A 24,844-nucleotide genomic window follows, 5' to 3' on the forward strand; every position below is an offset into this window, starting at 1 on the left:
AGGTTACATAATAGCAGGTGCCAGTGAGAGGATGTTCCAGCCCACTGTGCACTCAAAAAGTAATCGCTGGTGACATTTCTTCACATCATCCTCCTCCTCAGAGAGGAACTGGCAGGTTCTGAGAGGTTTGTGTGTGGGAGGCTGATAAAACTACAAAGTGGGGTCTGCTTCCATGCAATGAACTAACAAGGAAGCAGGGACAAAACAGTCCCTTTAATCTGACCAGTTGTAGTAACTTTTAGACTTGCAACAATCTACAAGAGAGTACAGAAAGGTAAGAGTTTGCCCAGGTTCACCTTGCTGAGACTGGGGTTTTTGCCCATTTGTCTCATTAAGGCTGCTAGGGACTTCTGAGAGCAAAGGTTTAAGCATTCAGAATGATACAAAGTGAGGGCCATAGAAAGCCTTCCACCAGGGCTATGGCGGCTGATCGGCTGAGTAACTGTCTCAAAGGCACATCAGAGGGATTTTCTCTGCAAACCTGGTTCACGTGACAGACAGCATCATAAGATCTGTGTCAGCTAGTCGGTCTCTTGCCTCAACACTCAGTGCCTTGTGCAAGCATGAAAGTTTTCTACAACTCAGATGCAAGCATGAAAGGTTTCTACAACTCAGATACACTCAACTTCTATTTAATGAGCTCTTGACTTTGTTGCCAGTCAAGCCTGACTTGGGTTTTTCTCTTGAAAGCAACTGTATGCATTTTGTTGTTTGAGAAATTTGCTGAACTGATCATTCCCATGACCAGAATTCTCTGTTTTCTGGGACATGCTGGTCATCATTGCCTCACTGGGTCTTTCCCCAGTGCTGAGATAACCATTGCTTCTATCAGCCTCACAGCAGCTGACTGACTTAGGTTTGTGATTACAAACCACAATACACTTGAAAAAGTCAGAGAAAGGTTTCAGATTATTTGGTAACACAGAGAAGAATGGTTGTCACAATCATGCCTCACTAACTAGCCTTCAGTCAGCTCAAAACAAGGCAAAAATTCTCTTGGACCCCTGGGAAACAGTTATTTGTCAATACCACCTGTGGGTGAATTCAAGCTTTTTTTTTTTTTCACATTTTTCTCTTGGGGGATTTCAACCTCTCACACATGACTTCCTTTGTAGACCTTCAGAAACTCAAAAACACACACGCACGCGCACACACACACACTCACACACACATACACACACACTAACACCTGTATCCATCAGCATAAATACAAGTAACTCGTCTGTGACATAACACTGACGCTTATCTAGGTTGCACTTTAAATATGCTGAACGTCATTTATCAGTCCAAGTCACTGGGGCACATTCTGTGTCTGGCCATGTTCCTCAGGTGCCTCAGTGTCCCATCAGATGAGAGCCTCATTTGATTGCAATGTTAGAACAGCAGGACCTCTGCCACCCTCCCCACTTCCAGGACGAAAGACAGGTGGAGAGTATGGGTTTTGCAAGACAAGGTGAGAAAGACATGACCTGAGGTAGCTTCATTCTTCTCCAGATCTCCCCAGATCCTGACTGGTCCCCAGAACCACTGTTAGCCAGCTCACAGACCTCTCCATGATTCTTCTTTTCTTTGCAGTATGAGGCATCATCAGAGGCAGAGCAAAAGTGATCAAACAAACAAGTCTTCTTTTTAGAGTAGGAAACTTAACCTTTTGCAAATGTTTTCTAACCTAGAAGATGTTGAAGCCAGACCCCCAAACCTCAGGGCAAGGTGGAAAGTCAGGGAGCGTCAGGGAGCTCTAGCTGGTTCTCAAGACACCAGCTGCCATCAGCATGTGTACTCTGTGCTGGGAAGTGCAGACAGTGCTCCCAGCCTTAGGAAGGTCTTCCATGGCTATAAGACAACACTGGATGCACAGCAACAGCAACAGACAACCTCCTGGCCACTACTCTGAGCTGATGGTATTCTAAATTATCCCAAACTGACCAAGAAAACCTGCATTTTGAGGAGGCTGGCCAGAGTCTCTCTGAGTATTATTACTTTTATTTCCTGATAAAAGTGCACTGTGTGAGGAAAAAACTAACAGGATCAATCCCAACAATTGCAGACATCCATATACACAGATAGGCAGCGTTAGTGTACTTACATGATTCTGTCATTTCTACTTGGGGGAAAAAAATAGGGACATCCTGGGCAGATTTGCAGACTACACTTATAATTCGCATCAATAATAGTTCTGAGCCATACAGTGTCTGTTTAAGGGGACTACCCTGTCCTTTCTCTATGCTGACTGTATTGAGGTGTCTACAGAGCAAATCCCCAGGCAATCCTAATCTGAAGCTTCTTCATTGCAGTCTGGTCCTCTGATCCAGGGCTGTGGTTTTCTGAACAGCTAAACACAGTCTCCTTACATTGTCTTCAAAATATACTCAAGGATGGGGAAGCCCAAAAAGTCAGAGTTACAGAAGCATTCATTAAGAATGGCATACCCTGTGAATGAGACTAGCATTTGTATTAGCTCTGGAGGCTTTAGTAGTATCCTTCTACTTCCTGATTTTAAAAACAACTTGGGGAACTTCCTTTCATGGGTTATTTTGGAACTTCTGCTTGTAGTTGTGATTGAAACCAAGACCTGTGAAGATGTGTGGTGGTGGTAAGCCCCTACTGATGACCACAGCAAACCTCCACACCCAAATATTCAGCGGCTCATAGAAGCCTTGAACACAGTTGAGTTTTCAGCTTGGGCCATTCTGTTGGAGAAAACTAGTGTACATAAAAACATAAGAATGTAGGAAATTAGCAGGCTGGATCATTCTCCTGAACCACCTAATCCAGATTTCTATCTCTAATGGAAAATGATGCTACTTTTTTCAGAAATAGTTGCAGATCTCATACCTTTATAAGAAGGTTTTTCTTCCAAGTCTCTAGTTTATTAATTTTATATACTCTTGAGAAAAGCATATAGGAGTAGGCTGATTTAGTTTCTCATTTAATTAAAGACGGTTTTCCTATAAAAAGTTTGAATAATAGTACCCTGGTAACAATTCCAGTTTTACCAATACATCACCTTCTGTCCCTGTGAGCAGAAGAGCAGAGAGTTCAAAGGAAAGATTGCTGGTAGGGAGTTGGAGCATTCTTCTGGGCACCTTCTACTCTCCGAAGTAGAATCACTTTACAAACTTCTGTTTAATCCATGCAAGCTGTCCCACATATGCTGCCCTTTTGCATTATGTCTTGGCAGTGGGACTATGAGCTTGCTACCCTTGAAGGGAGAAGAACCTTTTTGTGCCAGAGCCTCTACTTTTCACAGCACTCTGTTCTCTCTGCCATATCCAGAAAGATCCTTACCTTGGTTGTTCTCTGCAAAGCAGCATACAGTTATGTTAAAAAATGGGGACATTCACTAAGTGATTTAATGTGTTCTTTTATTGCATTAGTCTTTTCATGCAACAAAAGCAAGATGAAAAATGCTTGAATGAGCCTACACTCAAAATTCTTTGTTTAATTACTCTATTTCTTCCTCAAAGGCACCTTTAAATGGTATTTTTTTGTGCTGTCTGCTAACAAATTTCCATTAAAGGCACAGCCTTTCTTTTTTGAGTGTCAGCTGGGTTGCCATTCACTTTCGTCAGCCACCTGAGAAGCAGCCAAGAAAAATAAAGACAAGATTTCCAATTTCCAGTAACCCTATCAGGAAAAAAATAAATGGAAAAAAAACCCCACCACCAAACAAACTCCAAAGAACTAGGAAAGACTGCTGCTCTCTCTTGTGCTTCTCAGAAAACAAACAAACAAAAAAACCACAAATAAACAAACAAAAAACCAAAAAAAAAAAACAAATCAAAAAACCCACGAAACAAACAAACAAAAAACCAAAAACCAAAAACAAACAAACAAAAAACCAACAACAAACCAAAACACAGACCTATACCAAGGTATCACAAAAGTGGCATTGCAAATTGATTTTAGGAATTCTGCCTTTGGGTCCCTTCTAGAGAAATTTCTCATGGGAAGTGCATCTGATACAGTAATACAAAAAGTGAACAGTAACTGAAACTTTTTAATTACTCTAAACAATGGAAATTAAAAACTACATCTGAACTGGCTTTAAGAAGAAATTAATAAGAATGCATTTATGCCTTTCTGTTCTTTTTCAGTCATTTCTCTCTGATAAGTCACTTCTCAGCAGACGTGAATAGCATTGATGGGAAGCAGAAGATGCTCTTTGTCCATTAGTATGACAAATACTGCAATTGAGGCTGAATCAGTAGGTGCAGCCTTTGCTATTTCCCAGCCCTTCAGACTGATAAGTTAATTCATCCTCTGACTAATTTAACGAGTGTGGGCTTTACAAAGCAGTACCAACTTGTTAGAATGTAGGAGGAAAGTAAAAAGTCAGTGAAGTGCAGTGGCCTGACGGACCTGTAGGTGGGCTGGATGTTTTGCCTGTGAGAAGAGAAAGGGTGTTCAGGGGTCTTTGCAGTTTAACACTGTAGCAGCAAGTCTTTCAGAAAAGATGGTGTATTTTCTTCCCCAAGAATTTAGAGCTTAGGCTGACAATTTTAGCCAAGGAAAGCGTCTTTCTAAGAAGCAAACCAAATTCTTTGGGTGCTGGAGAATGATCAAGGTCCCTTTCTCCAATACTGACAGGAAAAGGAAAATAAGTCTGATTTGTAGTGGTGCTTTTCTAAATATGCAGCACGATTACCTGGGCAGGAGGATGCCATCATCTTTATTACATGTATGAGCTACACAGAGTTTAGATGCATGCCGGCAGAACAGTTAGAGGAAAAAACAAAATAACCCCAAAACCTGACAAAAAAAACAAACAGCAGGTGCCAGGAACATCGTACTTCATAACATATTCTGTGCCTGCTAGGGTACAGAAAACCTTTCCTTCTGTTGCTACAAAGGAGATGTCCTGGTCCACTGGGCAAAAGCTTTGCTAAGAGTCACTAGTCAGATTGATTTACACACTAGATTGCAATGCATCCTGTTTACAGTGGCAGCATTTTCTGAATAATGGTCTACCATGTCCTAGATTCCTGATGCTTTTTTTTTTTTCGAGGATAAAGAACTTTAAAACCATTGTTCCCCTCAGGGTGCCAGGTCTCCTCCATTTTTCTCTTTCCTGTGAAGCTTACAAAAAAAACCAAACCAAGAGCTGGGACCCTGAAATTAGCACTTTACCCAGCAAATGGGCTAGAGAAACATTTATGATATGTGAAGCAGATGAAATGCATTTAAATGTTGAACTTAATCTTTTATGTGCTGTGGACTTCCCTAGAGTTATGCTAGCAGCCCCCCTCACACTAAGACTGCCCAAGGAAATTCCCTTTCTGCCTTCAGTGTCTTCCTGAATGATTATATTTCAGTTTCTTCAAATTAAAGAGAGATAATGGCTCTCTCATTTCCATTTGTTTCAAAGGATCTGCTCATCAGATGGCATCTGAACCAGAGACTGTATTACCAGGATCTAAGTGGAGAAATTGAACCAGAAAAGTAGAGCTGGAGAAGGAGGAAAGCTGCCCATGGCTGAACTGCAGTGGGGAAGAGCAGTGGATATCAATGATTTCCTCAAGGTGAGCACAGATTTTATGCAAGTTGCTCTTCTGAAGTGAAAGCTTGTGCCCTTCATGTATATCTAGAAACATCAGGTGGCTGATTTGAAACTGATTGATGAATGCTTAAGTGCTAGATTCATTGAAAAGTTGTCAAGCACTGGAACAGGCTGCCCAGGGAGGTGGTGCAGTCCCCATCCCTGGAGGTAATTAAAAGATGTGTAGATGGGGCACTTGGGGACATGGTTTTGTGGTGGGCTTGGCAGTATCAGGATAAGGGTTGGACTCAATGATCTTAGAGGTATTTTCCAACCTCCGTGAATCTATGATTCTACAAAGAGTCAGTGGACTGTTTTGATAAGGAAGAGTTACTGTGTCAGTATGTTATGTATACATGGAAAGGCTGGGTTTATGGTGTGAGGGTGGGCATGCTTGATTGACTCTGCTGTTGTTGATCTCACCATCAGCATGATTATTATTGACCTTGCTTATTATAGCACAGGGCCTGGGCTCAGCCAAATCAGAGCACCCCAGGTGACACAGGGACCAGGTTCTGCCTGGCACAGCAGGTACCTGGGGTCTGTGCAAGGAGAAGGTTCCCAGCTTTTCAAACGAAGAACCTGCTACCAGTTCCCTGGGAAATGTTTTTATAACCTAAGCATAACAGCCTGGAGAGTTGTGCCCTAAGCAGGCTCTCTGAAGTTAGGATGTGGGCAGATCCCCTGGGGGCAGTGACATGCCCATTAGCAGGTCCAGGTTGATGAGCCAGGTGCTGAGGACAAAGCTGCAGCCGCTTGACTGTGCTGCTCCCCCAGAGACCTATCCGTATGTGAGCCTCCAGCAGGGCCAAAGTGGTACATTTGCTGAGGAAAAATAGGTTTTCCCCCACAAAATGAAGGGAAGATTGAAACTGTTTTAAAAATGACTTCTGCATTATGAAAAGTTTAACTGAACATAAAATTCTTTCACTGAAAAAATAGCATTTCTTCAGCTGAACACCAGCTATTCAAAATGTGAGACAACTTCTTACACTTCTTCCAATTTCAGGACCAAAGTTCCCAGCAGCCTGCCAAAAATAAGATTTTGAGCAGCTGTTCTTAAGAAATCAAGCTCCTTTCAAGTTTCTTCTTCCAGCCAGCTCCAAAAATACTTGTTTGATTGGCTTGGCATGGGTCAGAAGCAGAGTTGCAAATTTACCCAGCTCACCGGTGGTTGGCTCAGCACGACTCCAAGCAGAGACTGACTTTCACTTTCAGTTTGGCTCTGAGCTCACTCGTGCAGAAGTTAAACTTTGAGAAATCCCCAAACACAAAGCCTAGCCACAGTACTACAATTAGTCAAGTGTAGGATTTTCCCATTGTCTGTTTATAACTGACTACAAGGTGTCTTGGGGTTTTTTGTTATTTCCCAAGAAACACTTTAAATGGGGGGTTTCCGGAATTATTTTTAGGTATATGAAGAAAAGAAAATATAAGATCTAAGAAAATCTATTTTATTTTATATTTATGAGACATCATCAGTAGAGTTACTGATATTAGCAAAGGGGAGATAGTTTCTCATTGCTGGGTTTCTGGGAAGCTGTGATCCAGGGTCACCATGGGTCAAAACTTACAACTGTGGAAAACCTGGCTGGCTGGCTGGCTGGCTGGCTGTAGTTAAATATTCCTGCTTGCCTAAGAAACTGAGGAATTGTCTCTCTAGATACATCTTGGATAGGTTTTGTCCCTTTAGATGCTTATTCTTTTGCCATCCTGAAACCAGGCCTTGATTTTTGCAATGAAGCTCTGGAAGTGACACATCAGAGTCATGTTCTGAGTTGGAAGAAGGGCCAAGGGTGAGATCTGGCCTGGGCCTTACAGAAAAACACTTTGAAGAGGATGGTGAAAACTATGCTTAGGTGAGGACTGCAGGATGAGGAAATGTCTATCAGAAGAAACACATTCTTCTTTTCTCCTTAGGAAAACAGGTAACATGAACACATAGGTTCATCCACAAGGCCAGGAGATAGTCCATTAAATCATCTAGTCTGGCTGCATGTCCACACTGGAATTTCATCTGGTTAGTGTTGGAGTGAACCCAGCCAGCAATGTGTGATTTACTCTGATTGAAACTTCCCCAATGGCTAATTGACAGCATGGTTATTTTCACCTTTTATTTTTCCCAGTTTGCACAGCTACCTCTTCTCCTAATACCAATTTCACCTACTTCCAAGAGCCCCATCTTGCAGTTGTTTCCCCTACAATAACACTCCCACACAAACCCAAATCATCTTCTGATCTTCTTTTTACATGTTACCTAGGCTAATATCCTTCAGATTCATTCTGCGTGGCTTTCTCAAACTCTTCCGCAGTTTTTAAGGGATCTTTCTACAGTTTCATCAAGTTTTCAAATGCTTTAAAAAACTCAGACACCAATATGTCAGACATCCTTCAGTCCCACTGTTTCAAACAGTTTTCTAATTTAAAATTAATCTTCTTATTTCTGTTAATTGCTTTGTATATACCCAAAGGCCACATCAAGCTTTGAGTAAATAAAAGCTTCATTAAAAGTGGTTGTCTGAGTAATAAATATCTGAAAGATGCTTTGAAACAAGTTACCTGTTCCAGTTTCCATCATCCACCTTAATTAAAGCAAGATATGGACCATGGACACCCAGAGGATAAAAGAGCTCTGCTATTCCTTAGGAGAGCTGAGGCCAGGTGCCATGGGCCATGCCAACACTGGTGGACAGGTCTGTCCAGAGGTGCTGTGGACCTTTGGCTGCAGGAGAGGTGGTGACATCTTTCCCATGACTCTGGGGATGCCAGGATTCTCCAAAACTTTATACCTGCAGTCTCAAGGAAACCCAAATTCATACCCTAGCAGAATAATGTTGATAAAACTCCTGTATACAGATACAGAGTGTAGAGATTGACTCACACAGTAGACATCCTTTTGACCAAGAACATTTTTAAGTGCTTGCACACAGTGGGTGCACAGTGAGGACAGGATTAAGGCATCCTCCTGGATGAGTTCTGTGGGATCAGACAGTACAAGAGTCTTGGCTTAGAAATACAATAGTTGACTACATGTATATATATATATATTCTGTTTATACTGTTTACTAGGAAATTATACTGTTTGCTAGGAAATAGATGCAATGAGTTTGGTTCAAATTCCTCCTCCTAGCCAGAGGTGGGCAACTCAGCCTCCATTTTGACATTAAAGTAAGTGGAATGTTGCTTTTATGGCTGTGACAGATTTAAAATTAAATAGTCCACCCACTGATGTATGAGTGTTGCATGGGAAGCATCAAGTCATACTTTATCCTCCCCTGGGAGCTCCTCAAGTCACTCGCTTTTCACTGGATGCTTGAAATCTAAGCAACTGCTATTTTTTTCATGTGCCAAAACCAGCAGCATTTCCTCAGGTCACACCTTTATGGGATTCATTAATTTCCATGCCCATGTCTCTTCTTATTAATCCACCAATATATGTGGAGCAGTAGAACTCCTGTGACTGCACCCCAGCCCTGGTCCCTTCAGTGCCTGGATTTTAAAAGGTCTAATTGTAGGCTGGAGGCCTGCCACTTAGTTTTCCAGTAGGGGACAATAGGAAGTGACTGCTGCCTGGGATGAGAGAGGAGAAGAGGATGGGGTTTGAGACTCTAACAGGTCTGTGTTGCCACATAAAACCCAAACACCTGGTCCTGTCTGCAGTATACCAGGGCCCTCCATTGGCTTGGGTGGCCTACAGACACCTGCACTTGCAGGAGTGGAAGAAAGAACATTCACCTCTGCAAGCTGCGGGCTCCTCCATGGCTGCAAATCCTCAAGTGAACTGGGCTGAGACCAACTGAGGATCTTGTGCCTTCCACTCCGCCCTCTCTCATGCAGGGTTAAGAAGTGCAGATGTATTTTCTATCTCATTTACACCTGGTTCCCATACCAGGTAACACTCAAATCTCCAGGGACCTCAAAGAGAGCAGAATCAGAGTGAGACACAGTGTGAAGCACACCTCCAAGGCGTAAGAAGGTTCTCCTTCAGCAGCCAGCTGGTTTCATCTGCCTGTTGCCTGCCTAGCTCCCTCTTCCCCTGCAGGGCAGGTGACATGGTGACGTGTGGAATGAAAAACACAGATGATGCTCCACTAATCCCCTTCTCTCGTGCAACAAGAGCGCACCCACACACACACTGCTTCCTCTCCTGCCCTTGCTTGCTGTGCCAGCTGAGTGCTAGCAGGGAGCTCAGGAGTGCCAAGAACTGCAAAGGTTTTGCTGCTTTGGTTGACATTTAACTATTAACCAATTTTGTGGAGACTGAAGGGAAAGGTGCTGCTTGTGGGAGGTGATGTGTAGAAAGGAGAAAGAGTGGGAGTAGCAAGTGTCATCCAGTAAGAGCTGTCTGAGCATGTTCACGCATTTTGACCTTGGCTGTCTTAAGGACAGAGCCCTTCTGGGTCCCTCACAGCCATGTGAGGCTACAGGCACCCATGTGTGGGCAAACCTGGGAGCTAAGTATTCCTGGGCCTGGTTAGCAGGAGATTGCCTGGCAGTAGAGGTATTGCATAACTGTGTGACTGAACTTAAAAACCCTGCCAAATGTGAGACCACAGGCAGAGAGTGGGAGGAAACCCTCTGGTTCCACTCTTTCTGGTGACATCATGGCACAATTCGAAGTTGATCTCCAAACAAACCTGGAGACACCTCACCTGATGACATGAGACTTGCCTAGCTCTCCTAGCTTCAATAAACACCAAAGACTCCCTGTCAGGGAATGGGCACTGCTTCAGACACACCTGAGCAAGGGAAGGATGAGTGTCATGTAGCTCAGTTCAGCCCTGGTGCTTCTCACAGCATTGAGATGGCCCTGCAGCCCATTGTCTTTCCTGACCTCAAAGGTGCCCACTGACACTGTCATAAGTAGGCTGCACAAAGACACGCCAAGTGCCTTTGCATTGAAGAACAACAGGACTCAGCTCTCATCTGCTTTTCATTCACCCATAAATCTCAGTATTCCTCCCTGGGAGGATGCTGAGGAGGACAACAAAGTGAATTGTTTCTGGGCATGCAGGAAATCATGTGGGACTGGAAGTAATGTGGAAAAGGAAAATTCCAGGTTTTCCTAAGCCTGAAACATTTAGTCTGGCTTTGTTTTGGCTTTAGCTTGGAATCCCACCTAGGTCAGCTTGGGGCACTGGAGCGGATCTATGCAGATTTGCAATGTCCTTTCATGGCTTGAAGTGGAGAAGGGAGCTAAAGAGACCAGGGCTGCACTGCTGGCACAGCTGGGCCCTGCCCATACCCTGGGCTCAGGGCAGAGGGTGGTTCTTCACAGTGTCCTCACCTGGTGACTGGGGAGATGCTAAACACTGACCATGGCAATACTGGCCTGGTTCTGTGGTGACCTGGCATGGGGCAGTCCACATTTTTGCTGTCCAAGGCTATCATCCTGCCAAGCAAAGGAGACCTTATCCAAGCTGCCTGCTGGGGCTGTCCAGCTTGTGCCAGTTTCCAGATGGTGTCAAGATGCTGCTGGCAAGGGTTGGCTGGCCTGGACCGAGCTGTGCTGTGCTAGGAACCCCTGAGCAATTTCTGAGAAGGACAATCCTGTTTGAGTGATGGGGGAAAGTCCTTGACAACAACATGTTTGCTAACAGAGCAGGTGCCCTGGTGAGCCCCAGGAGACCTTTGGGGCTGCCTCATTCTGCAGAGGATGGGAGGGTCCTGGATGGAGGCTCTGGAGTGCCCATGGTGCCAGTGGTCTGTGTGTCTGGCACACTGCTGGCTGTGCTGCCCAGCCTGCAGCAGCAGCAGGGGGAGATGGCAGGCATGAGTGTCAGCCTGGGGACGCCCACAGTGTGTTTCCTTTCCAGCAGCACACAGGATGTTAGCTGTCATGGGTGCTCATTAGCTCGCAACGTGATGCTCCCGATTTCCCTCAGTGCGTCTTTCGGTTTAAGGCTCTCTGCTCAGACGCAGTTTTTAACAGGGTCACAGCACTGAAAGCCCCCATACCTCTGAGGTCATCTCTAGGTGCAATTTTTTTTAATTGTAATGAAGAACCCTGTATTCTACTAGCATCCCATGAGCACCACTGGCCATTTATGGAGTTTGTCCAGAGGGCTGCAGTGCTGATGGACTCAGCTAAGTCCTAGGCAACATTGCACATGCTGCTGCATGTTCCTTGTGGCATGTCGATAGGAATAGCTCTGTGTGTGCAGAAAGGTCATGAAAACCTCAGAGTTTCATTTAGAAGTAAAATGAAATTATTAGCTGTTTAGAGATGAGCTGGTTATGACTGAGGCTTGGACACATAATAAAAGTTTTACTGTTTTTAACAAGATGTGTTGGTGGAAGTACAGATTCTGCCCTGCATGGAGCAGCTGTTCAGGTCAGCATCTGTGAGGGCAGCAGCTGCTGCCCAGTCCTGGGTGTGGCTTCTCACTGGCCACCTCATGAGCACTCTGCTCCCACCAATCTGCAGGTGAAACAGAGCGAGTTCTCCCAAGTTTATCTCCAGTGGGAAGTCTCCAGCTTATTTCAAGCCCCATCATGCAGCACTGTAATACAGAAATAACAGAGCTGGTACGACAGCGCCCAGCAGCCTTTGCTGCTGTTTGTAACCCCCAGACAGGGAATGGTGTTAAGTGGGAACTGGGCAGTGATACCTGAAGACCCTCCAGTCTTTTTAAAGCTATGTGGATGCCTTTATGGACATCTCTGGTCACACGGCTGCATGGGCTCTGCAGGCCATCCTACTGTGGGCTGATCCCTGGTGGGACACATTCCCAATTCACCCCACTGAACTCTTCTGATCAGAGCCCACTGGCACTGCTCCTGGAGTCACACATGTGTTTGTGGCAACATCAGCCAGTGTCGGGGCAATATTGTTTCAAAACATATTTACTTCCCATGTTTTTGGAGTTTATTAAATACATTTATGTTGCAGCTTTCATGAAATTGTAATTTATCAAAAGCACAATGGAGAATCACAGGCCAAGTTTCTAAAGCTCACATTAAGTTAGGTCATGGGTAGAAAAAAAGTTTAAAGATCTCTACCAACAACAATGACATATTTTTCCCAATGAGAAACTTTTTTGTTTGGGTGATATTTTCAGTGTTACTTTTTTTCAACACAAATGTAACTTTTCCAAAGAAAGCAGATATATATTATTCTATCATAATGTCAACCAGCCTCTGAGTTTCTCAGCAGTACAATTTCTATGAATTGTTTTGAACCAACCCACATGAGAAGCTGGACACATTATTCTGTGTTTATAAATAGGTCTGTTTTCACAAAACTCTTTCTCAAGGAAATTACTCTTAATAAATATGAAGTACTTTCACTTATTACTTGTATTATAAAAAGAGAGGGATCCTGCATGGATCAGAGCCCTGTTATCCTAAGAGTTAATAATAAGACAAATCTTGCCCTGATAAAAACCTCATCTTTTGAGTTTGCTCAGGTCTCTGCAGTCCTTGATTGTCTTACGCCTACCTCCAAATTAATCATCCCCATCCCTCTGTTGAGTTCTTAACTTCTCCATTCCTCACAATATCATTATCCTTATGAGGAAAGGCAGCATCATTCACCCTGTGTTACAGATGGGGACTTGTGGTGCAGAGGTGAAATGTCATGCTGAAAGTTGTCTGAACCAGAGCAGGGAGTGGATGCCCACTCTTCCCCTAAAAGCAGCACCCTGACTGCTATGCCTCCATTCAGCTGGTCCTGTGATAGTACTACATTTTTGTTCCTTAATTTCCCATTGGTCACTCTATGAAAGAAAACTCACAGTATGTTATCAGCTGGTTACACAAGAGAGCTAAAACATTTAGCTACTATAAGTGCACAAAGGGTGAAAAATAAAGCTAATAAAAGTGAATGAAAAGCAAAAGTGAAGGGCAGGAGCCGTATAGCTGCCAAGGAGTCGTGGGAGGGTATGGAAAGGAAATCGAACCTTCAAGCTGACCCATAAAACTCCATGGTGTTACCAGCAACCTCACTGATTTCACCTTCAGAGATTGTGTTTTGCAGTAACCTTCATTGACACCTGCCCACTTTAGTTCTGTGGCCAGCCAGAAACCTTCCTACCTCCCCTAACCACAGCCTTCCACACCAGGGTCTCTGCTGTCAGCCCCCAGGCTCTGCATGACTCACCCCCTCTGCATCTCTGCACACACTTGCCTGAGCTTTCTCAGTTTGTCATGGCAAGAATAAAAAGGCAAATAAATGGGGTTGCATGATGACAGGAATCACATCTTCAGTTTTGGTACAGGATCCAGAATCTCTGTAGGGGAGTTCAGCACATATTGTGCCTCCCTGCTTAGACCTGGCTGCCTGGGCAGGAAAAGGAGCAAGGGTAACACAGAAAAGACCACACAGAGCACAAGCTCTCCCACTCCTTGTTCTCCCAGTGTGAAGAACCCCCCAAAAAGATGCAGTGCTACCTTCATTATCAGGTGGCCAAGCTCTCCCACTCCTTGTTCTCTCAGTGTGAAGAACCCCCCAAAAAGATGTTTTCCTCCACAATGAAATGCAGTGCTACCTTCATTATCAGGTGGGAAATCAAGAGAGTCATTAGTTAAATTACTTTCCCAGTTTTCACACTAAGGGCTGCAGATAAGACTTTCTTCACTTTCCTGAAAGACAGTGAAGTGCTGCTTCAGTACGCTGCTCCTCTCAGCTCCTGCAACTGCGTCTGCAGTCATGGCAAGGGTTAGTCTGTGTCCACTGATACCTCTAACATGACATCAGTGGAAATCTCAGTGAAAAACCTGTGGGGTAGGAATCCTGCCCCTATGAATATTTGAATAGGGTGCACGTTAATTAATGTCTTCCCTGTCAGGAGTGGGCAATGAAGATAGCACCAAATGAGCAATATGCAATCTCACCTTCACAGGTACACAAGATATCTGGTACAAATTAAACATCAATTCTCAGAAAATATCCTCTACACATCCCAAGGAATAAGTTTCTTTAGGGTCTCAGTTTGCTATGGAGGCCGTTTCCTTTAAAGCAAAAGATTTGCCTTATATACTGCCTGAAGTTTGTCATTGGTAGTTTTCCAACATAAATCCAAAGCATTTCTGATCGGCCTGTTGGTTAATACCCAGAAAGTAAGCACAGGATTATGCTTATGTTACCTTTTCCTAATGCTACTGATAATTTCTCAATAGGTTCAGAAACCAAACACTTCAGTGACTTTTATCTCATGAGCCAACTCCTCATGCATTGTCTGGGTCTGCACTGGTTGATTAGAATATAACCTGCATGCTATTGCAATAAGAAATTGGTTTGAGGGCTGGATGATACCAGTTTCTAAACCATTGAACCTGCAGGACGAATAAATTCATCAATTTTCTGGAAATTACTAAAGGTTCAGTCCTGCCAATCACCTGCATTAACGCAGTCTAGTTGTTTGTGAAGTTCCAAAGGGGAAAGAAAAAAATCACATTTAGACTGAGAACAGTCAAGACTGGACGGTTCAGAGTTTGGCAACCAGCTCACAAAGGCTATTGCTGCCATGTGAAATTCATTCTCACTTTATAGTGGCTATGCAGGACAGTGTTCCAGTAAGTGCTCCATGGCATATGCATAGCTTACTGCCTGCACAGGAAAAAATCAGGGAATATTCCATCTGTGACTGCTCTCCATCCTAAAAGGTGATAGCTTCATGAAGGTGGGTTACTTGTAACAATTCCACCTTCCTGCTGTGAAGTGTAATAGAGGCTTTTCTTTTTATGCTTCTCTAGGTGCAGGGGCTTTAAACCATGTCTGCAGACAGCAAGTCTGGAGTGTTGCCCAAGATGACAGCATTTTTTGAGACACAATTGACATTTTTTGTTTCAAGGCTGATTAGATTGTGCTGATCACAGACACTCAAAAAATCACTTTCCACAGGGCTTTGTGGGCCTTTTCCATTGCTTCACGTCACAGTGAAGCCACCAGTGGCTTGGTCACGGGCTGTGAGGTCTTAGGGAGGGACTGTGTGTGCAGCACAAAGGAAGCTGGGTCTGACCTGACTTTCACAACTTTCTTCTGCACCTCAGAGGTTTTGTGTATTCATTGACTCCAATGTATTCAGTAGAAATGATACTTAATTTTGTAAGATGAGCTGATTCAAGGCCTTGATGGCCATTAGTGCTGTGAGGCAGGTGCTGATGAATAAATTGGGGCTCTGTCCAGGCTACTGGGATTAGCACAGCTCGAGGGATAGGCTAAGCAGGCAGCCACCCACAGGAGCAAAGAGTGTGAAAACCATCACAGCTCTCCTGCCCACACTGTCTGGAGAAGGATGTGTAGGCAAGGCTCAGAACAGAGGGAGGAGGCAGCTACTGCTGAACCACTGCTTGGAGGAGCAAAATTAGGGGCTGGCATGGGCTGCAAATTAGCTGATGGCACCAGCAACAATGTGGATTAGACCACTGAGAATGCCCTGCAGAAGCTCTTGGTAAATGCTGCCTCCTGCAGAAATGAAAGGGAGGGCCCATACTAAGCATGAAGTGAGGATGAGGCACTGGGACAACTTTCCTGCCTAGAACACTCTGTTTTCATAGACAGATGTCCAAAAACCAAAACCAAAGGCTGAAGGATGGAGGAACTCAGGGCTGGACAAGGGGCACAACTGCCCCTTCAGCTGATCACCCCTATCACCAGCTAACATAGGGATGCTGCTGTCTCCTTCCTACAGCGACATTAACAGCCCCTTTTTCCTGCAGGTGTCTGGAGTTTGTAGCTATTGTGGGGAGGAGGGTAGGGTGGGGTGTGTGATAGTATTTTTCACTCGTAACACCTACCAAATTATGGCATCAACAAAAACAGAGCAGTGAGTCCTAGGCCCTCGTTCAGTATTTGAGTTCCTCCTGTCCTCCTGGGCTGTAGGATGATTCTGGGCTCTGAGATGGAGCCATATGGGAAGCCAGGAGGCGTCACACAGAGTCACTTCACAGACTTCAATCAGGAATGTTTCCGGCAAAAGAAAATGTGTTAAACTCAGCCGTTCTCACAGTCTGACAGCTCCTGATGTTCATGTCAAGAAATGAATGCAAAAAAATGTGCTCTTGCTGAACAGAGACATAACTGCCAAATAATTAATGAGAGCTCACACAGCACAACTTGTCCCTTCCCCATGCAAGGAACACTCAAGGCCGTGAATTTTTGAAAAATGAGAACCCAAGATATTGGCACCCTTTCTGCCTTTCTCCTGGAAGATTTTTTTGTAACACATAATGAGCCCACTTGCAACACCACCATGCCCAGTTAGCAGAGCTGTTTGACTAACTGCACTGGGTTTATTCAAGGGGAAATCAGGGCATTGAGGTGAAATAGCTGCAATTCAAATAACAGTGTTCTGCTCATTGGAAATAGTTGAATCAAGGAAGGAGGCACTGCCACTAACATCAGCAGGCATTTCCCATTGGTTTGTGTAGGTAAGTCATGACGTAGTGAAATGAGGCAATAAATGCTATCACAACCAACTCTTCTGCCTGTTTTGATGGCTTTGCTATCCACAAGAAAGAAACACAGGAGGAAAACAAAGAATCAGGATGCACCAATGAGAAACTGCCAATGGGGGCTTCTCAACAGCACTAGCAGAAGCTACTGACAGTAATATGAACAAGGAGCCAGCACTGGCAACCCTTGGCACGGAGTGGGAGAGATGGAGGGAAGAGGCTTATCTCCTGCTGGGCTTGCACAGGCCTGGTGGGAGGGCGAGAAGAGCAGCTGGATGCAATACCAGGAAGTGCAGTTCCCACCACCTCTCCCATCCATCCCATCTACACCAGCAGCCCCCACTACAGCCAGGACTCTGCCAGCTCAGCCACCCCAGGCACCATAGGTACACTCCCACACCTGCAACTCGCCTGGGGTCCTGTAGTGCAGGACACTGACAGCAGAGCCCCATGACACATGCATGGGCAAGCCAAGGTGTATCACCTTGCTCCTGGGCATCAAACACCTGTGCAGCCACTCAATGTACCTACCTGGCTGAAGGTAGCCATGGCTTGCTCAAACCTTTGCTGAATAAGAGTGATGGTGCTGAACACCGGCGGGAAGGAACAGTCTTGAGGGGCTGAAAACAAGAATAAGTTTGTCATCAGTTTCCATCCTACAGCAAAGCTCCCACAAAGGTGAGGGATTTGAGCATTTATAGGAGTCATTGCTACAAAATGTGTATGGGAGGAGAATATGTGTCTGTGCTCTTAACTCCTGGATGTTGCCAAATTTCCCCCCTGAGTGTGAAGGCTCCAAGCCCCACGGTGGTCGGCACAACAGCTTCTGTCACACAGGGCCAGCTCAGGGTGGTGGCACTGGCCAAGGCTGGTGCACAGCCACAGACTGGGGACAGAGCCCTGGGGCCACCAGCTGAAGCACCCCAGCAGGTGCCTGCCCCACCTGGGGCAACCTTGGCACCAGTGTCTGCACAGGGGCTGCTCAACCCGGGCTCCTTTTACAGGGAGTGGGGAGACATGGACACTTGCAGGGCACCGTTCTTCCTTCCCCACTTCTGCAGCAGGCTTGGGAGAACAGGAGTCACGTCCTTTCCCAGAAGCGCCCACTTCTCTGTCCTGACTGTAAAAGGCCCTTGAACCAAAAGGGTTGGATAGAGACCTCCACACTCTGTAATGCAGGGTGTGAGGAGGCTGCACTTGGTGAGCCCACCATACAGAGGCAACCAAGCTGGTTTCAATTAGAGGTGGGTAAGCTGCCTCCTTCAAATCCACAGGGAAGCTCCCAGCCTCTTGAAAATAAAATCCCTGCAATCTGTGCTTCGGGACAGCAGGTTCTGTGTGGCTGCCTGCCATCTGAACACAAGTATGAGTGCTAAGGAAAGAGTCTATTTTAGGAACAAGTGAGACAACAGAGGAACATCAGAGGCAAGAAATGGCTCCTTGCTGCCAAGTGTTGACATCAGGCCAATAAAGGGCAGGTTACTGCCCTTTTGGGAGGATGCCTGTCTTATTAAAGTTGTAGTTACAGAATTTTTTTAGATACTTGGAAAGCAGGGTGATATATTTACAGAGAACTTTCTGAACATTTGGCCATATTAACTGAGTGGAAAAGGAATGATTAAAAACACCATCTGCTTTTTAGTGAACTTTGTTTCAAATTCATGAGAATTTAATCAGCTTTAACCTCTAACTCTTGATTTTTGCTCCTGAAAGTATGTTAGCAGCATACCACCCCATGCAGTATACAAATGGCAAACAAGCCCTGCTGGTGAAGTCTGCAGATCTCCTCTACCACAATCTCACCAAGTCAGTGCAAAGCAGCCCAGCACAAAGGGCAGGCACCTGCACCACATGGAACAGAGCTGGAGGCATCATGTGCTCCCTGAAGGTGTCTGAGACCCTGAGAAGGGTGACAGGGAGCCCAGCTAGCTGAGGCCACCCCATGGTGCCATGGCCCATGTAAGCCAAGCAAATGCACTTTCCCAGAGGAGATGGGTGATATTCCTTGTTATTATCAGCAGAAAAAAAGTAAAAAAGCAGCAGCAGAAGTCACCTTGCTCTGGCTGCAGGGAAATAGCTGGCACGCATGGCCATGAAGCTGCAGCAGGACTGCACTGGGATACTAGAAAACCACTTCCTCCTGGCAACAGTGAAAGACAGGAGAGATTTGTATATTTACTCCTGGTTTATACCAGTTTGACACTGGTATATTTATCCCAGTGTATGTGGGACCTTGTGTGACAGGAGTAGGTGACACTGTTTCATGCCTGCAGGGGAGCTGGTTTCTGAAAGCAGTGCTTTCAGAAGCACTATCATGGTCCATGCCTACCTTTGACAAATACCTAAATATATGCAATCTGAAGTCAAAGAAATGAACATTGAAATTGCTAATTACATACATTATCAGAGCATCAAGTCTTTTCTAGGTACTGACTCATTATTACCAGAAGTTCTTCTGCAGGTGCTGCTCAACAAAAGGTCAGTACATGACAAAGCCTATGTTGCTCTCACAGCAGTCACTGCTGAGCTCATGGAGTTAAATGTGTTTTGGAGAAAGGTTATCCTTCTAAGATCATCTTAAGATGTTGTAGCGTGTTGTCTTTATGTTTGAGCCCACTGGGACTCTGTCTCGGGAAAGTCCTCTAGCTCCAGTTGAAAATACCATATGCATGGAAGGCATGGTCTATTCATCATTGGTTTTGCAGTATCAGGATAAAACACCAGCCAAGTGATAAAGCAATGGAAATAGCTGCACCCTCCAGGGGAAGTGAGGATGAATCCTGACTCAGGCAGAGGCCCATTTTCTCCCCAGCTTATTCTGTTGTATCCTGAGCTCTGACCACACCGGCTTATAACACCATCAGTGCTGTCTGTCATCCTGCCTCCTTTTAAATCCACAAGGACTGTCTAGTGCAGACTCCCAAACAAGATGCCCTTGGGAGGGCAGACACTCATTTCTTAATCTGGTGCAATTTCTGAGAGGTTGGCCAGGACTCTTTTCTGAGCCCACCTAGGACCAGCCAAAAGGTACTGTCTGTGCAGAGCAGACAGGGAATGCTCGGGGAAATGCAACCCTGCCAGCACCCACCCAGAATGGGCATGGGGGTTACAGCTGGTGGCAGCAGGATACTCAGGATGCCTGGATTGATGTGTCACAGGACAGCAAGGAACAAGCTCTGCACTGTGGGGAAAAATTGTTTTGTTCCTCTCCTCAAATCAGTGTAAAGCAAATTATTTCTGTTACTGCTATTCTTATGTTAACTCTATTGTAGAGTTACCACAATTTCATCTACCAAATGCATATAGACAAGATTAAATAAGCTGTATATTTCAAGTGATGTATGTATACACATACACACTTTGACACAAGTGAAAATATTGGACCTGATGTTCCTCCTCTCACTCCAAATACAAGGGACTTATTATTTGATTTATTGAACAAGGTAATGTCATGTCATGAAGAACAACTTTATTCCCCAGTGTTGCAGCTACTTTGGTGGAAAAATACTACATTTTTACTTAACACTGCAGCAGGTGCAGAGAGGACAAATTAACTTTGCCCTGTGTTCCAAGACCTGGGAGAATTTGAACACAGTTATGTCAGTATTCACTATCAATTACATCATACTTTCTCTCTTCAGGGGGTTTCCTCCACTTAACAGAAATCTTTTTTTGCTTAATGGAGGATATCACAGTTTCTGCCACAAGTTTAGCTCCAGCCCTTCTTACTCCTGCCTGTGACCTGTTCTCATTCTGAGGCACACAGTAAATAATGCAAGGATGTCATCTGCAGATGGCAGAATTTCAGGAGCACTCACTGGGAGCCATTTGCTCCAGGAAATCACCTACACACACCATGCAAGGGCTTCACCCCAGGCAAGGGCTTCACGCCAGGCATCCACAAGGAGATCTGCCTGAAGACTTGACCATAACCAGAAAAACAGCAGGGAAAGTCTGAAAAGTATCCCAGTGCTCTGCACATTGTAGTGGGATATAGATTACTGAGGGTGCTCAACAACCCTTGCACCAAATTATTTCCTTTTTGCAACTGACACAAAAATCAAACCTCCTTTATTATCTCAAAGCACTCCACCAAAAACCCTGAAAATCCAGAGTTCAGTCATCCTTCCTCAGATGAGCTAACCACATCCTGCTGGTTTATAAGCACAAATGCATTGCTTATCTTCACTCATTCAGAAAGCCTTTCAGAGTGTGTATACAGGGACATGATTTTGCCATCTGAAGAGATTTTTGGGTGGCCAGCTTCTTCAGCAAATAACAGCCAGTGCTAGCTGAAAACCAATGCCATTTCTAAAACCTTGGACTTTGGTTTCTTCATGACTTTCAGAAATGCCCTCACATCTACGAGCATGCTTCTACAGTCCTTAAGGGAAAACAAAAAGGCTCTTTGCCCTCTTCTACCACAATGGGTGAGAGTCCCTGTGAAAACAGCAAACTCATGCCCTTCTTCTCCCGAAAAAATCCATCAATGGCAGGAAGATTGAACGTGAACATCAGTTCACTTGAAGTGAACACTTAAACCAAAGACCACAAGACACTAAAAGCAGAAGAAGAGAGGACAGCCCAGAGGATTTCCAGGAGGTGTGGTGGCAGGTAAACCTGCCTTTCCTCGACCAAGTTTTCCCAGGGAACACAATGAAATTCCCAGGGACTTTCCCCAGTCATGACAGGTACATGCACATGCAGAGGAGGCGGGGGCAGGGGCAGTTGTGACCACCCCAGCAGATCAGGCTGCCAAAAAAGGGGAGGAAATGGGGCTTCTGAGGGCAATGAGTACTTTAAATGAGTTTTTTACTGGATCTCTTCCCACTTTTGTCTCTCACCTGAGGTCACTAGCAAGGAGGTGACAAGAGGTGTGAGGATGCCATCCAAACACTCTTCAAGACATTGGTTTTGCTGCACTGCCAAACCAAACCGCCTGCAGATGCCCCTGGTTTCATGGCTCAGGATATGCTTGTGTGAGCCAGTGCTGCTCATCTTGAGGCAGGGGTTTGCTCCCACTGGGAACATCCCTGGATGCTGCTGCCTTGAAGAGGGCAGGTGTTGAGCATGGCAGTACTATTTGTCATGGGCCAAAGAGGGTTCAGGGCTGGCTTTAACAGTTTATGTGTGATATTATAATTCACAGAGATTTTAGATAATTATGCTGCAGTGCCAGGCAACACTCTCAAGTGCTTCTTAATCCATTAATGCAGACAAACCCTGAATGGTGCATGCACTGGCCATTTCTGCAGCCAGTCCCACTAGCTGACATTTCAGATGAGCAGCCCTCTGTGAGTATTTCCCAGTGGCACACAGATGGGTGGCATTGTCTGGCTCCTTTGTCCTTCATGGACCAGGGCACCTCTGTACCCCCCTGGGATCTGTTGGGTGCTCTGCCGCCTCACTGCCCTCAGCAGTGCCCATGAGAGCTGCCCCGTGGATGTTCCTTTAGGCATTTGTTTGGTTCAGTCAAGCAGGCTGGGAAGGAACTTACAAATACATGCTAGAGGAGGATTTCTGGTCTTTGTTGTATCAGTGTGGGCAGAGTGGTCCCTCTGAAATAAGCAGCAGCAGCCAATTTAAACTAACCAACCCAAGGTGTGGGTCCAGGCTTACATAGAATAAACCAGACTGGAATTTGCCTTTATCTGGTCTACAGTAAAACTCTCTTCCAAAGCTACTTTGTGCCACTATCATCACTCGAATCAGTGCAGTTACTCTGGGCTTCTAACAACACAGCAATAAACAGATTTTTGTCTAAATAGGTTTAAAAGCTGACAGCCTGGTTATGGGGACTGATGAGATTTCCTTTATTGACTGTGCAATCAGTGTGATTTAGAGCCTCCACAGGGGCCTTGCTGAAGGCTCTCCAAGACCCAGCTGTGACAAATCCCCCCCAACAAGTTCTGCTGGGCACTGCTGCTGGACACAGTGGCTGTGGTTCTGGGACCTTGTTCCTCCCCCTCACCTTCCCACCCTCCTGATCCTGCCTTCCTGGTGTCCTGACCTCCCACGGGGCCAGTTATTTGTCTGGCATCACACCCCTGCCTTCCAAGGTAATAAATTACTGCGGGAAGCAGCTTTGCACTGGCCCTCATTAGCCACAAACCCTGCCGTCCCTTTTCCTGCCGCCCCATGCAATTCATGACTATCGGCAGCAGATACACATTTCTCAGGCTCCCAGGAGGACCCACAGGTCTGTGGCAGATGGTGCACCAGGCTGATGGATGCACAGGGCTGGGGGAGTGAGTCACCCTCCTTGCCCCTTGGGATCATGTCCCAGCAGAGCCTGGCCCTCCTTGTGATGCTCCATTCCTGTGCCATTGCAAGAGATTTGTGGATGTTGTTAATATCGAAAAAAGTGGGAGGTAAGGTGAAGAGCCTTTTTTGGTACCATCTTATTCCATTTCCAGAGGCCACTGTTATTTTGAAATAGCATCAGGCATAAGAAAAATAGATCCACAAAACTCAAAGTGAAGTGTCAAAGTGCAGCAAAATGGAACTATGTCCATGCTATAGGTGCAATTACTGGGACTGTGTTATGTCTAAAGAAAATAGCAATTTTTTTCAATGTATATTGAAAAGCTACTTTTTAATAAAGCTACGTAAAAATTGATCTTGGTGCCACCAGCATCCCAACATTCTCTGCTAAACAATCACCTGCTCTTTTATTTTTATTTCTTGTCTACTTTCTCACCAGAAACAGAAAAATAAAGAGTGGTTAAAAAGAAAGAAATGGGAAGAAGAGAGAGGAAAATATGCATATCTGAAACTTTCTTTTTTTTTACAATGTTTCTACAAACAACTTTGAAGAAAATGTAACTATTATTTGTTTCTCTTTATTCCTCAACTCATTTTTGTTTTGGTTTAGTTTTTTAATGTAAACTCTTTCTTATTGTATAAAAAACCCATTTCTGCTAGCAGCCCTCATTCTGAAGAGCAGGAGGAACAATGGAAAACCAGATCAGCTGTCATGTAAAATGATAAACTTTTATATTTGGAAGCACTGAAGCTACCACTTAAGATCAGCGCATCTCTGTGTAAGGGAGCCATGCAGAGAGCCCCTCGTTTTTTGCAGAAAAGTCTATATGTCAGAGCTAACAATGTCATGAAGAAACGTCACTTTTCAATGCAGAGATTCAGTCCTCGGCAATATTCTTTTTGTTTTCCAGCCAGCACCTCGCTCGTGTCTGAGGTCAGACTAAATGATGTAACGCTCCCTTCTGGCCTCGCAATCGATGGGCCGATGGCCGGGGCTTCTCTCCCTGCTGACAGCAGCGTTCGCTGCAGCTGAGACGCCCCTCGGGGACCAGGCTTTGGTCCTGGGCTCACACCACACTATCAGGTGCTATGGGACAGCGTTCACAGCATGCACTAAAGTGAAACATGCTTCTTACAATGATGTTAAACCTTTCCAGAACAACAACAACAACAAAAAATCTTAAAGTCTTCCCCTCACATAGATATAGCCAAGAAACCCACCAGCTTTATTTTAACCAATGTCCATTTACTCGTGGCTGAGTAAATGTTTGTTTTGTTTGTTCCGTTCTTCAAGACTGCTGCCTTAACACGGTGCCAGAGCAGTTTGACAGTGCAGTGCCATCGTCAAGAACTCTCTTTAAATTCCATTTCTGGCAAGAAGGGAAGAACTGCGCGTCGACCTGGCCTCTGCTCATCCGAACCTGCCTCCACCCCGCTCCCGTGACCCCTTTCTCGGGATGAGGAGAGCTCTGCGAGGCGGAGCAGGGACCACGAACCCCTCTGAGCCCAGCAGTCCGGCACCGGCCCCGTGCCCTGCGAGCGCATCTCCAGTGCGCCGGAAGGTTTGGGGTTTGCTTGTACCAGATTCAGGACCAGGCTCAGACCCCCGGCAGACCCTAAGCTATCTCTATGCCCGTGTCACCC

At 45.2% G+C, this 24,844-nt stretch overlaps 1 protein-coding gene across 3 annotated transcripts in view; it reads right to left on the reverse strand.

Moving 5' to 3' along the window:
• The window catches only part of TAGAP (T cell activation RhoGTPase activating protein), a 38,141-nt gene extending 20,587 nt beyond the window's left edge, over window positions 1–17,554 (reverse strand). For 2 of the 3 annotated variants that reach the window (XM_005420103.2, XM_014306670.2), the window contains exon 1: window positions 17,468–17,537. The gene's annotated coding sequence lies outside the window, so the exon portion shown is untranslated. Of the gene's footprint in view, window positions 1–17,467 lie in introns of all 3 variants that reach the window. The other variant, XM_031056302.1, reaches the window with a different exon arrangement.
• Window positions 17,555–24,844: the final 7,290 nt, after the last annotated feature.

The sequence above is a fragment of the Geospiza fortis genome, unplaced genomic scaffold, assembly GCF_000277835.1.
Source record: "Geospiza fortis unplaced genomic scaffold, GeoFor_1.0 scaffold162, whole genome shotgun sequence".
NCBI lineage: Eukaryota > Metazoa > Chordata > Aves > Passeriformes > Thraupidae > Geospiza > Geospiza fortis.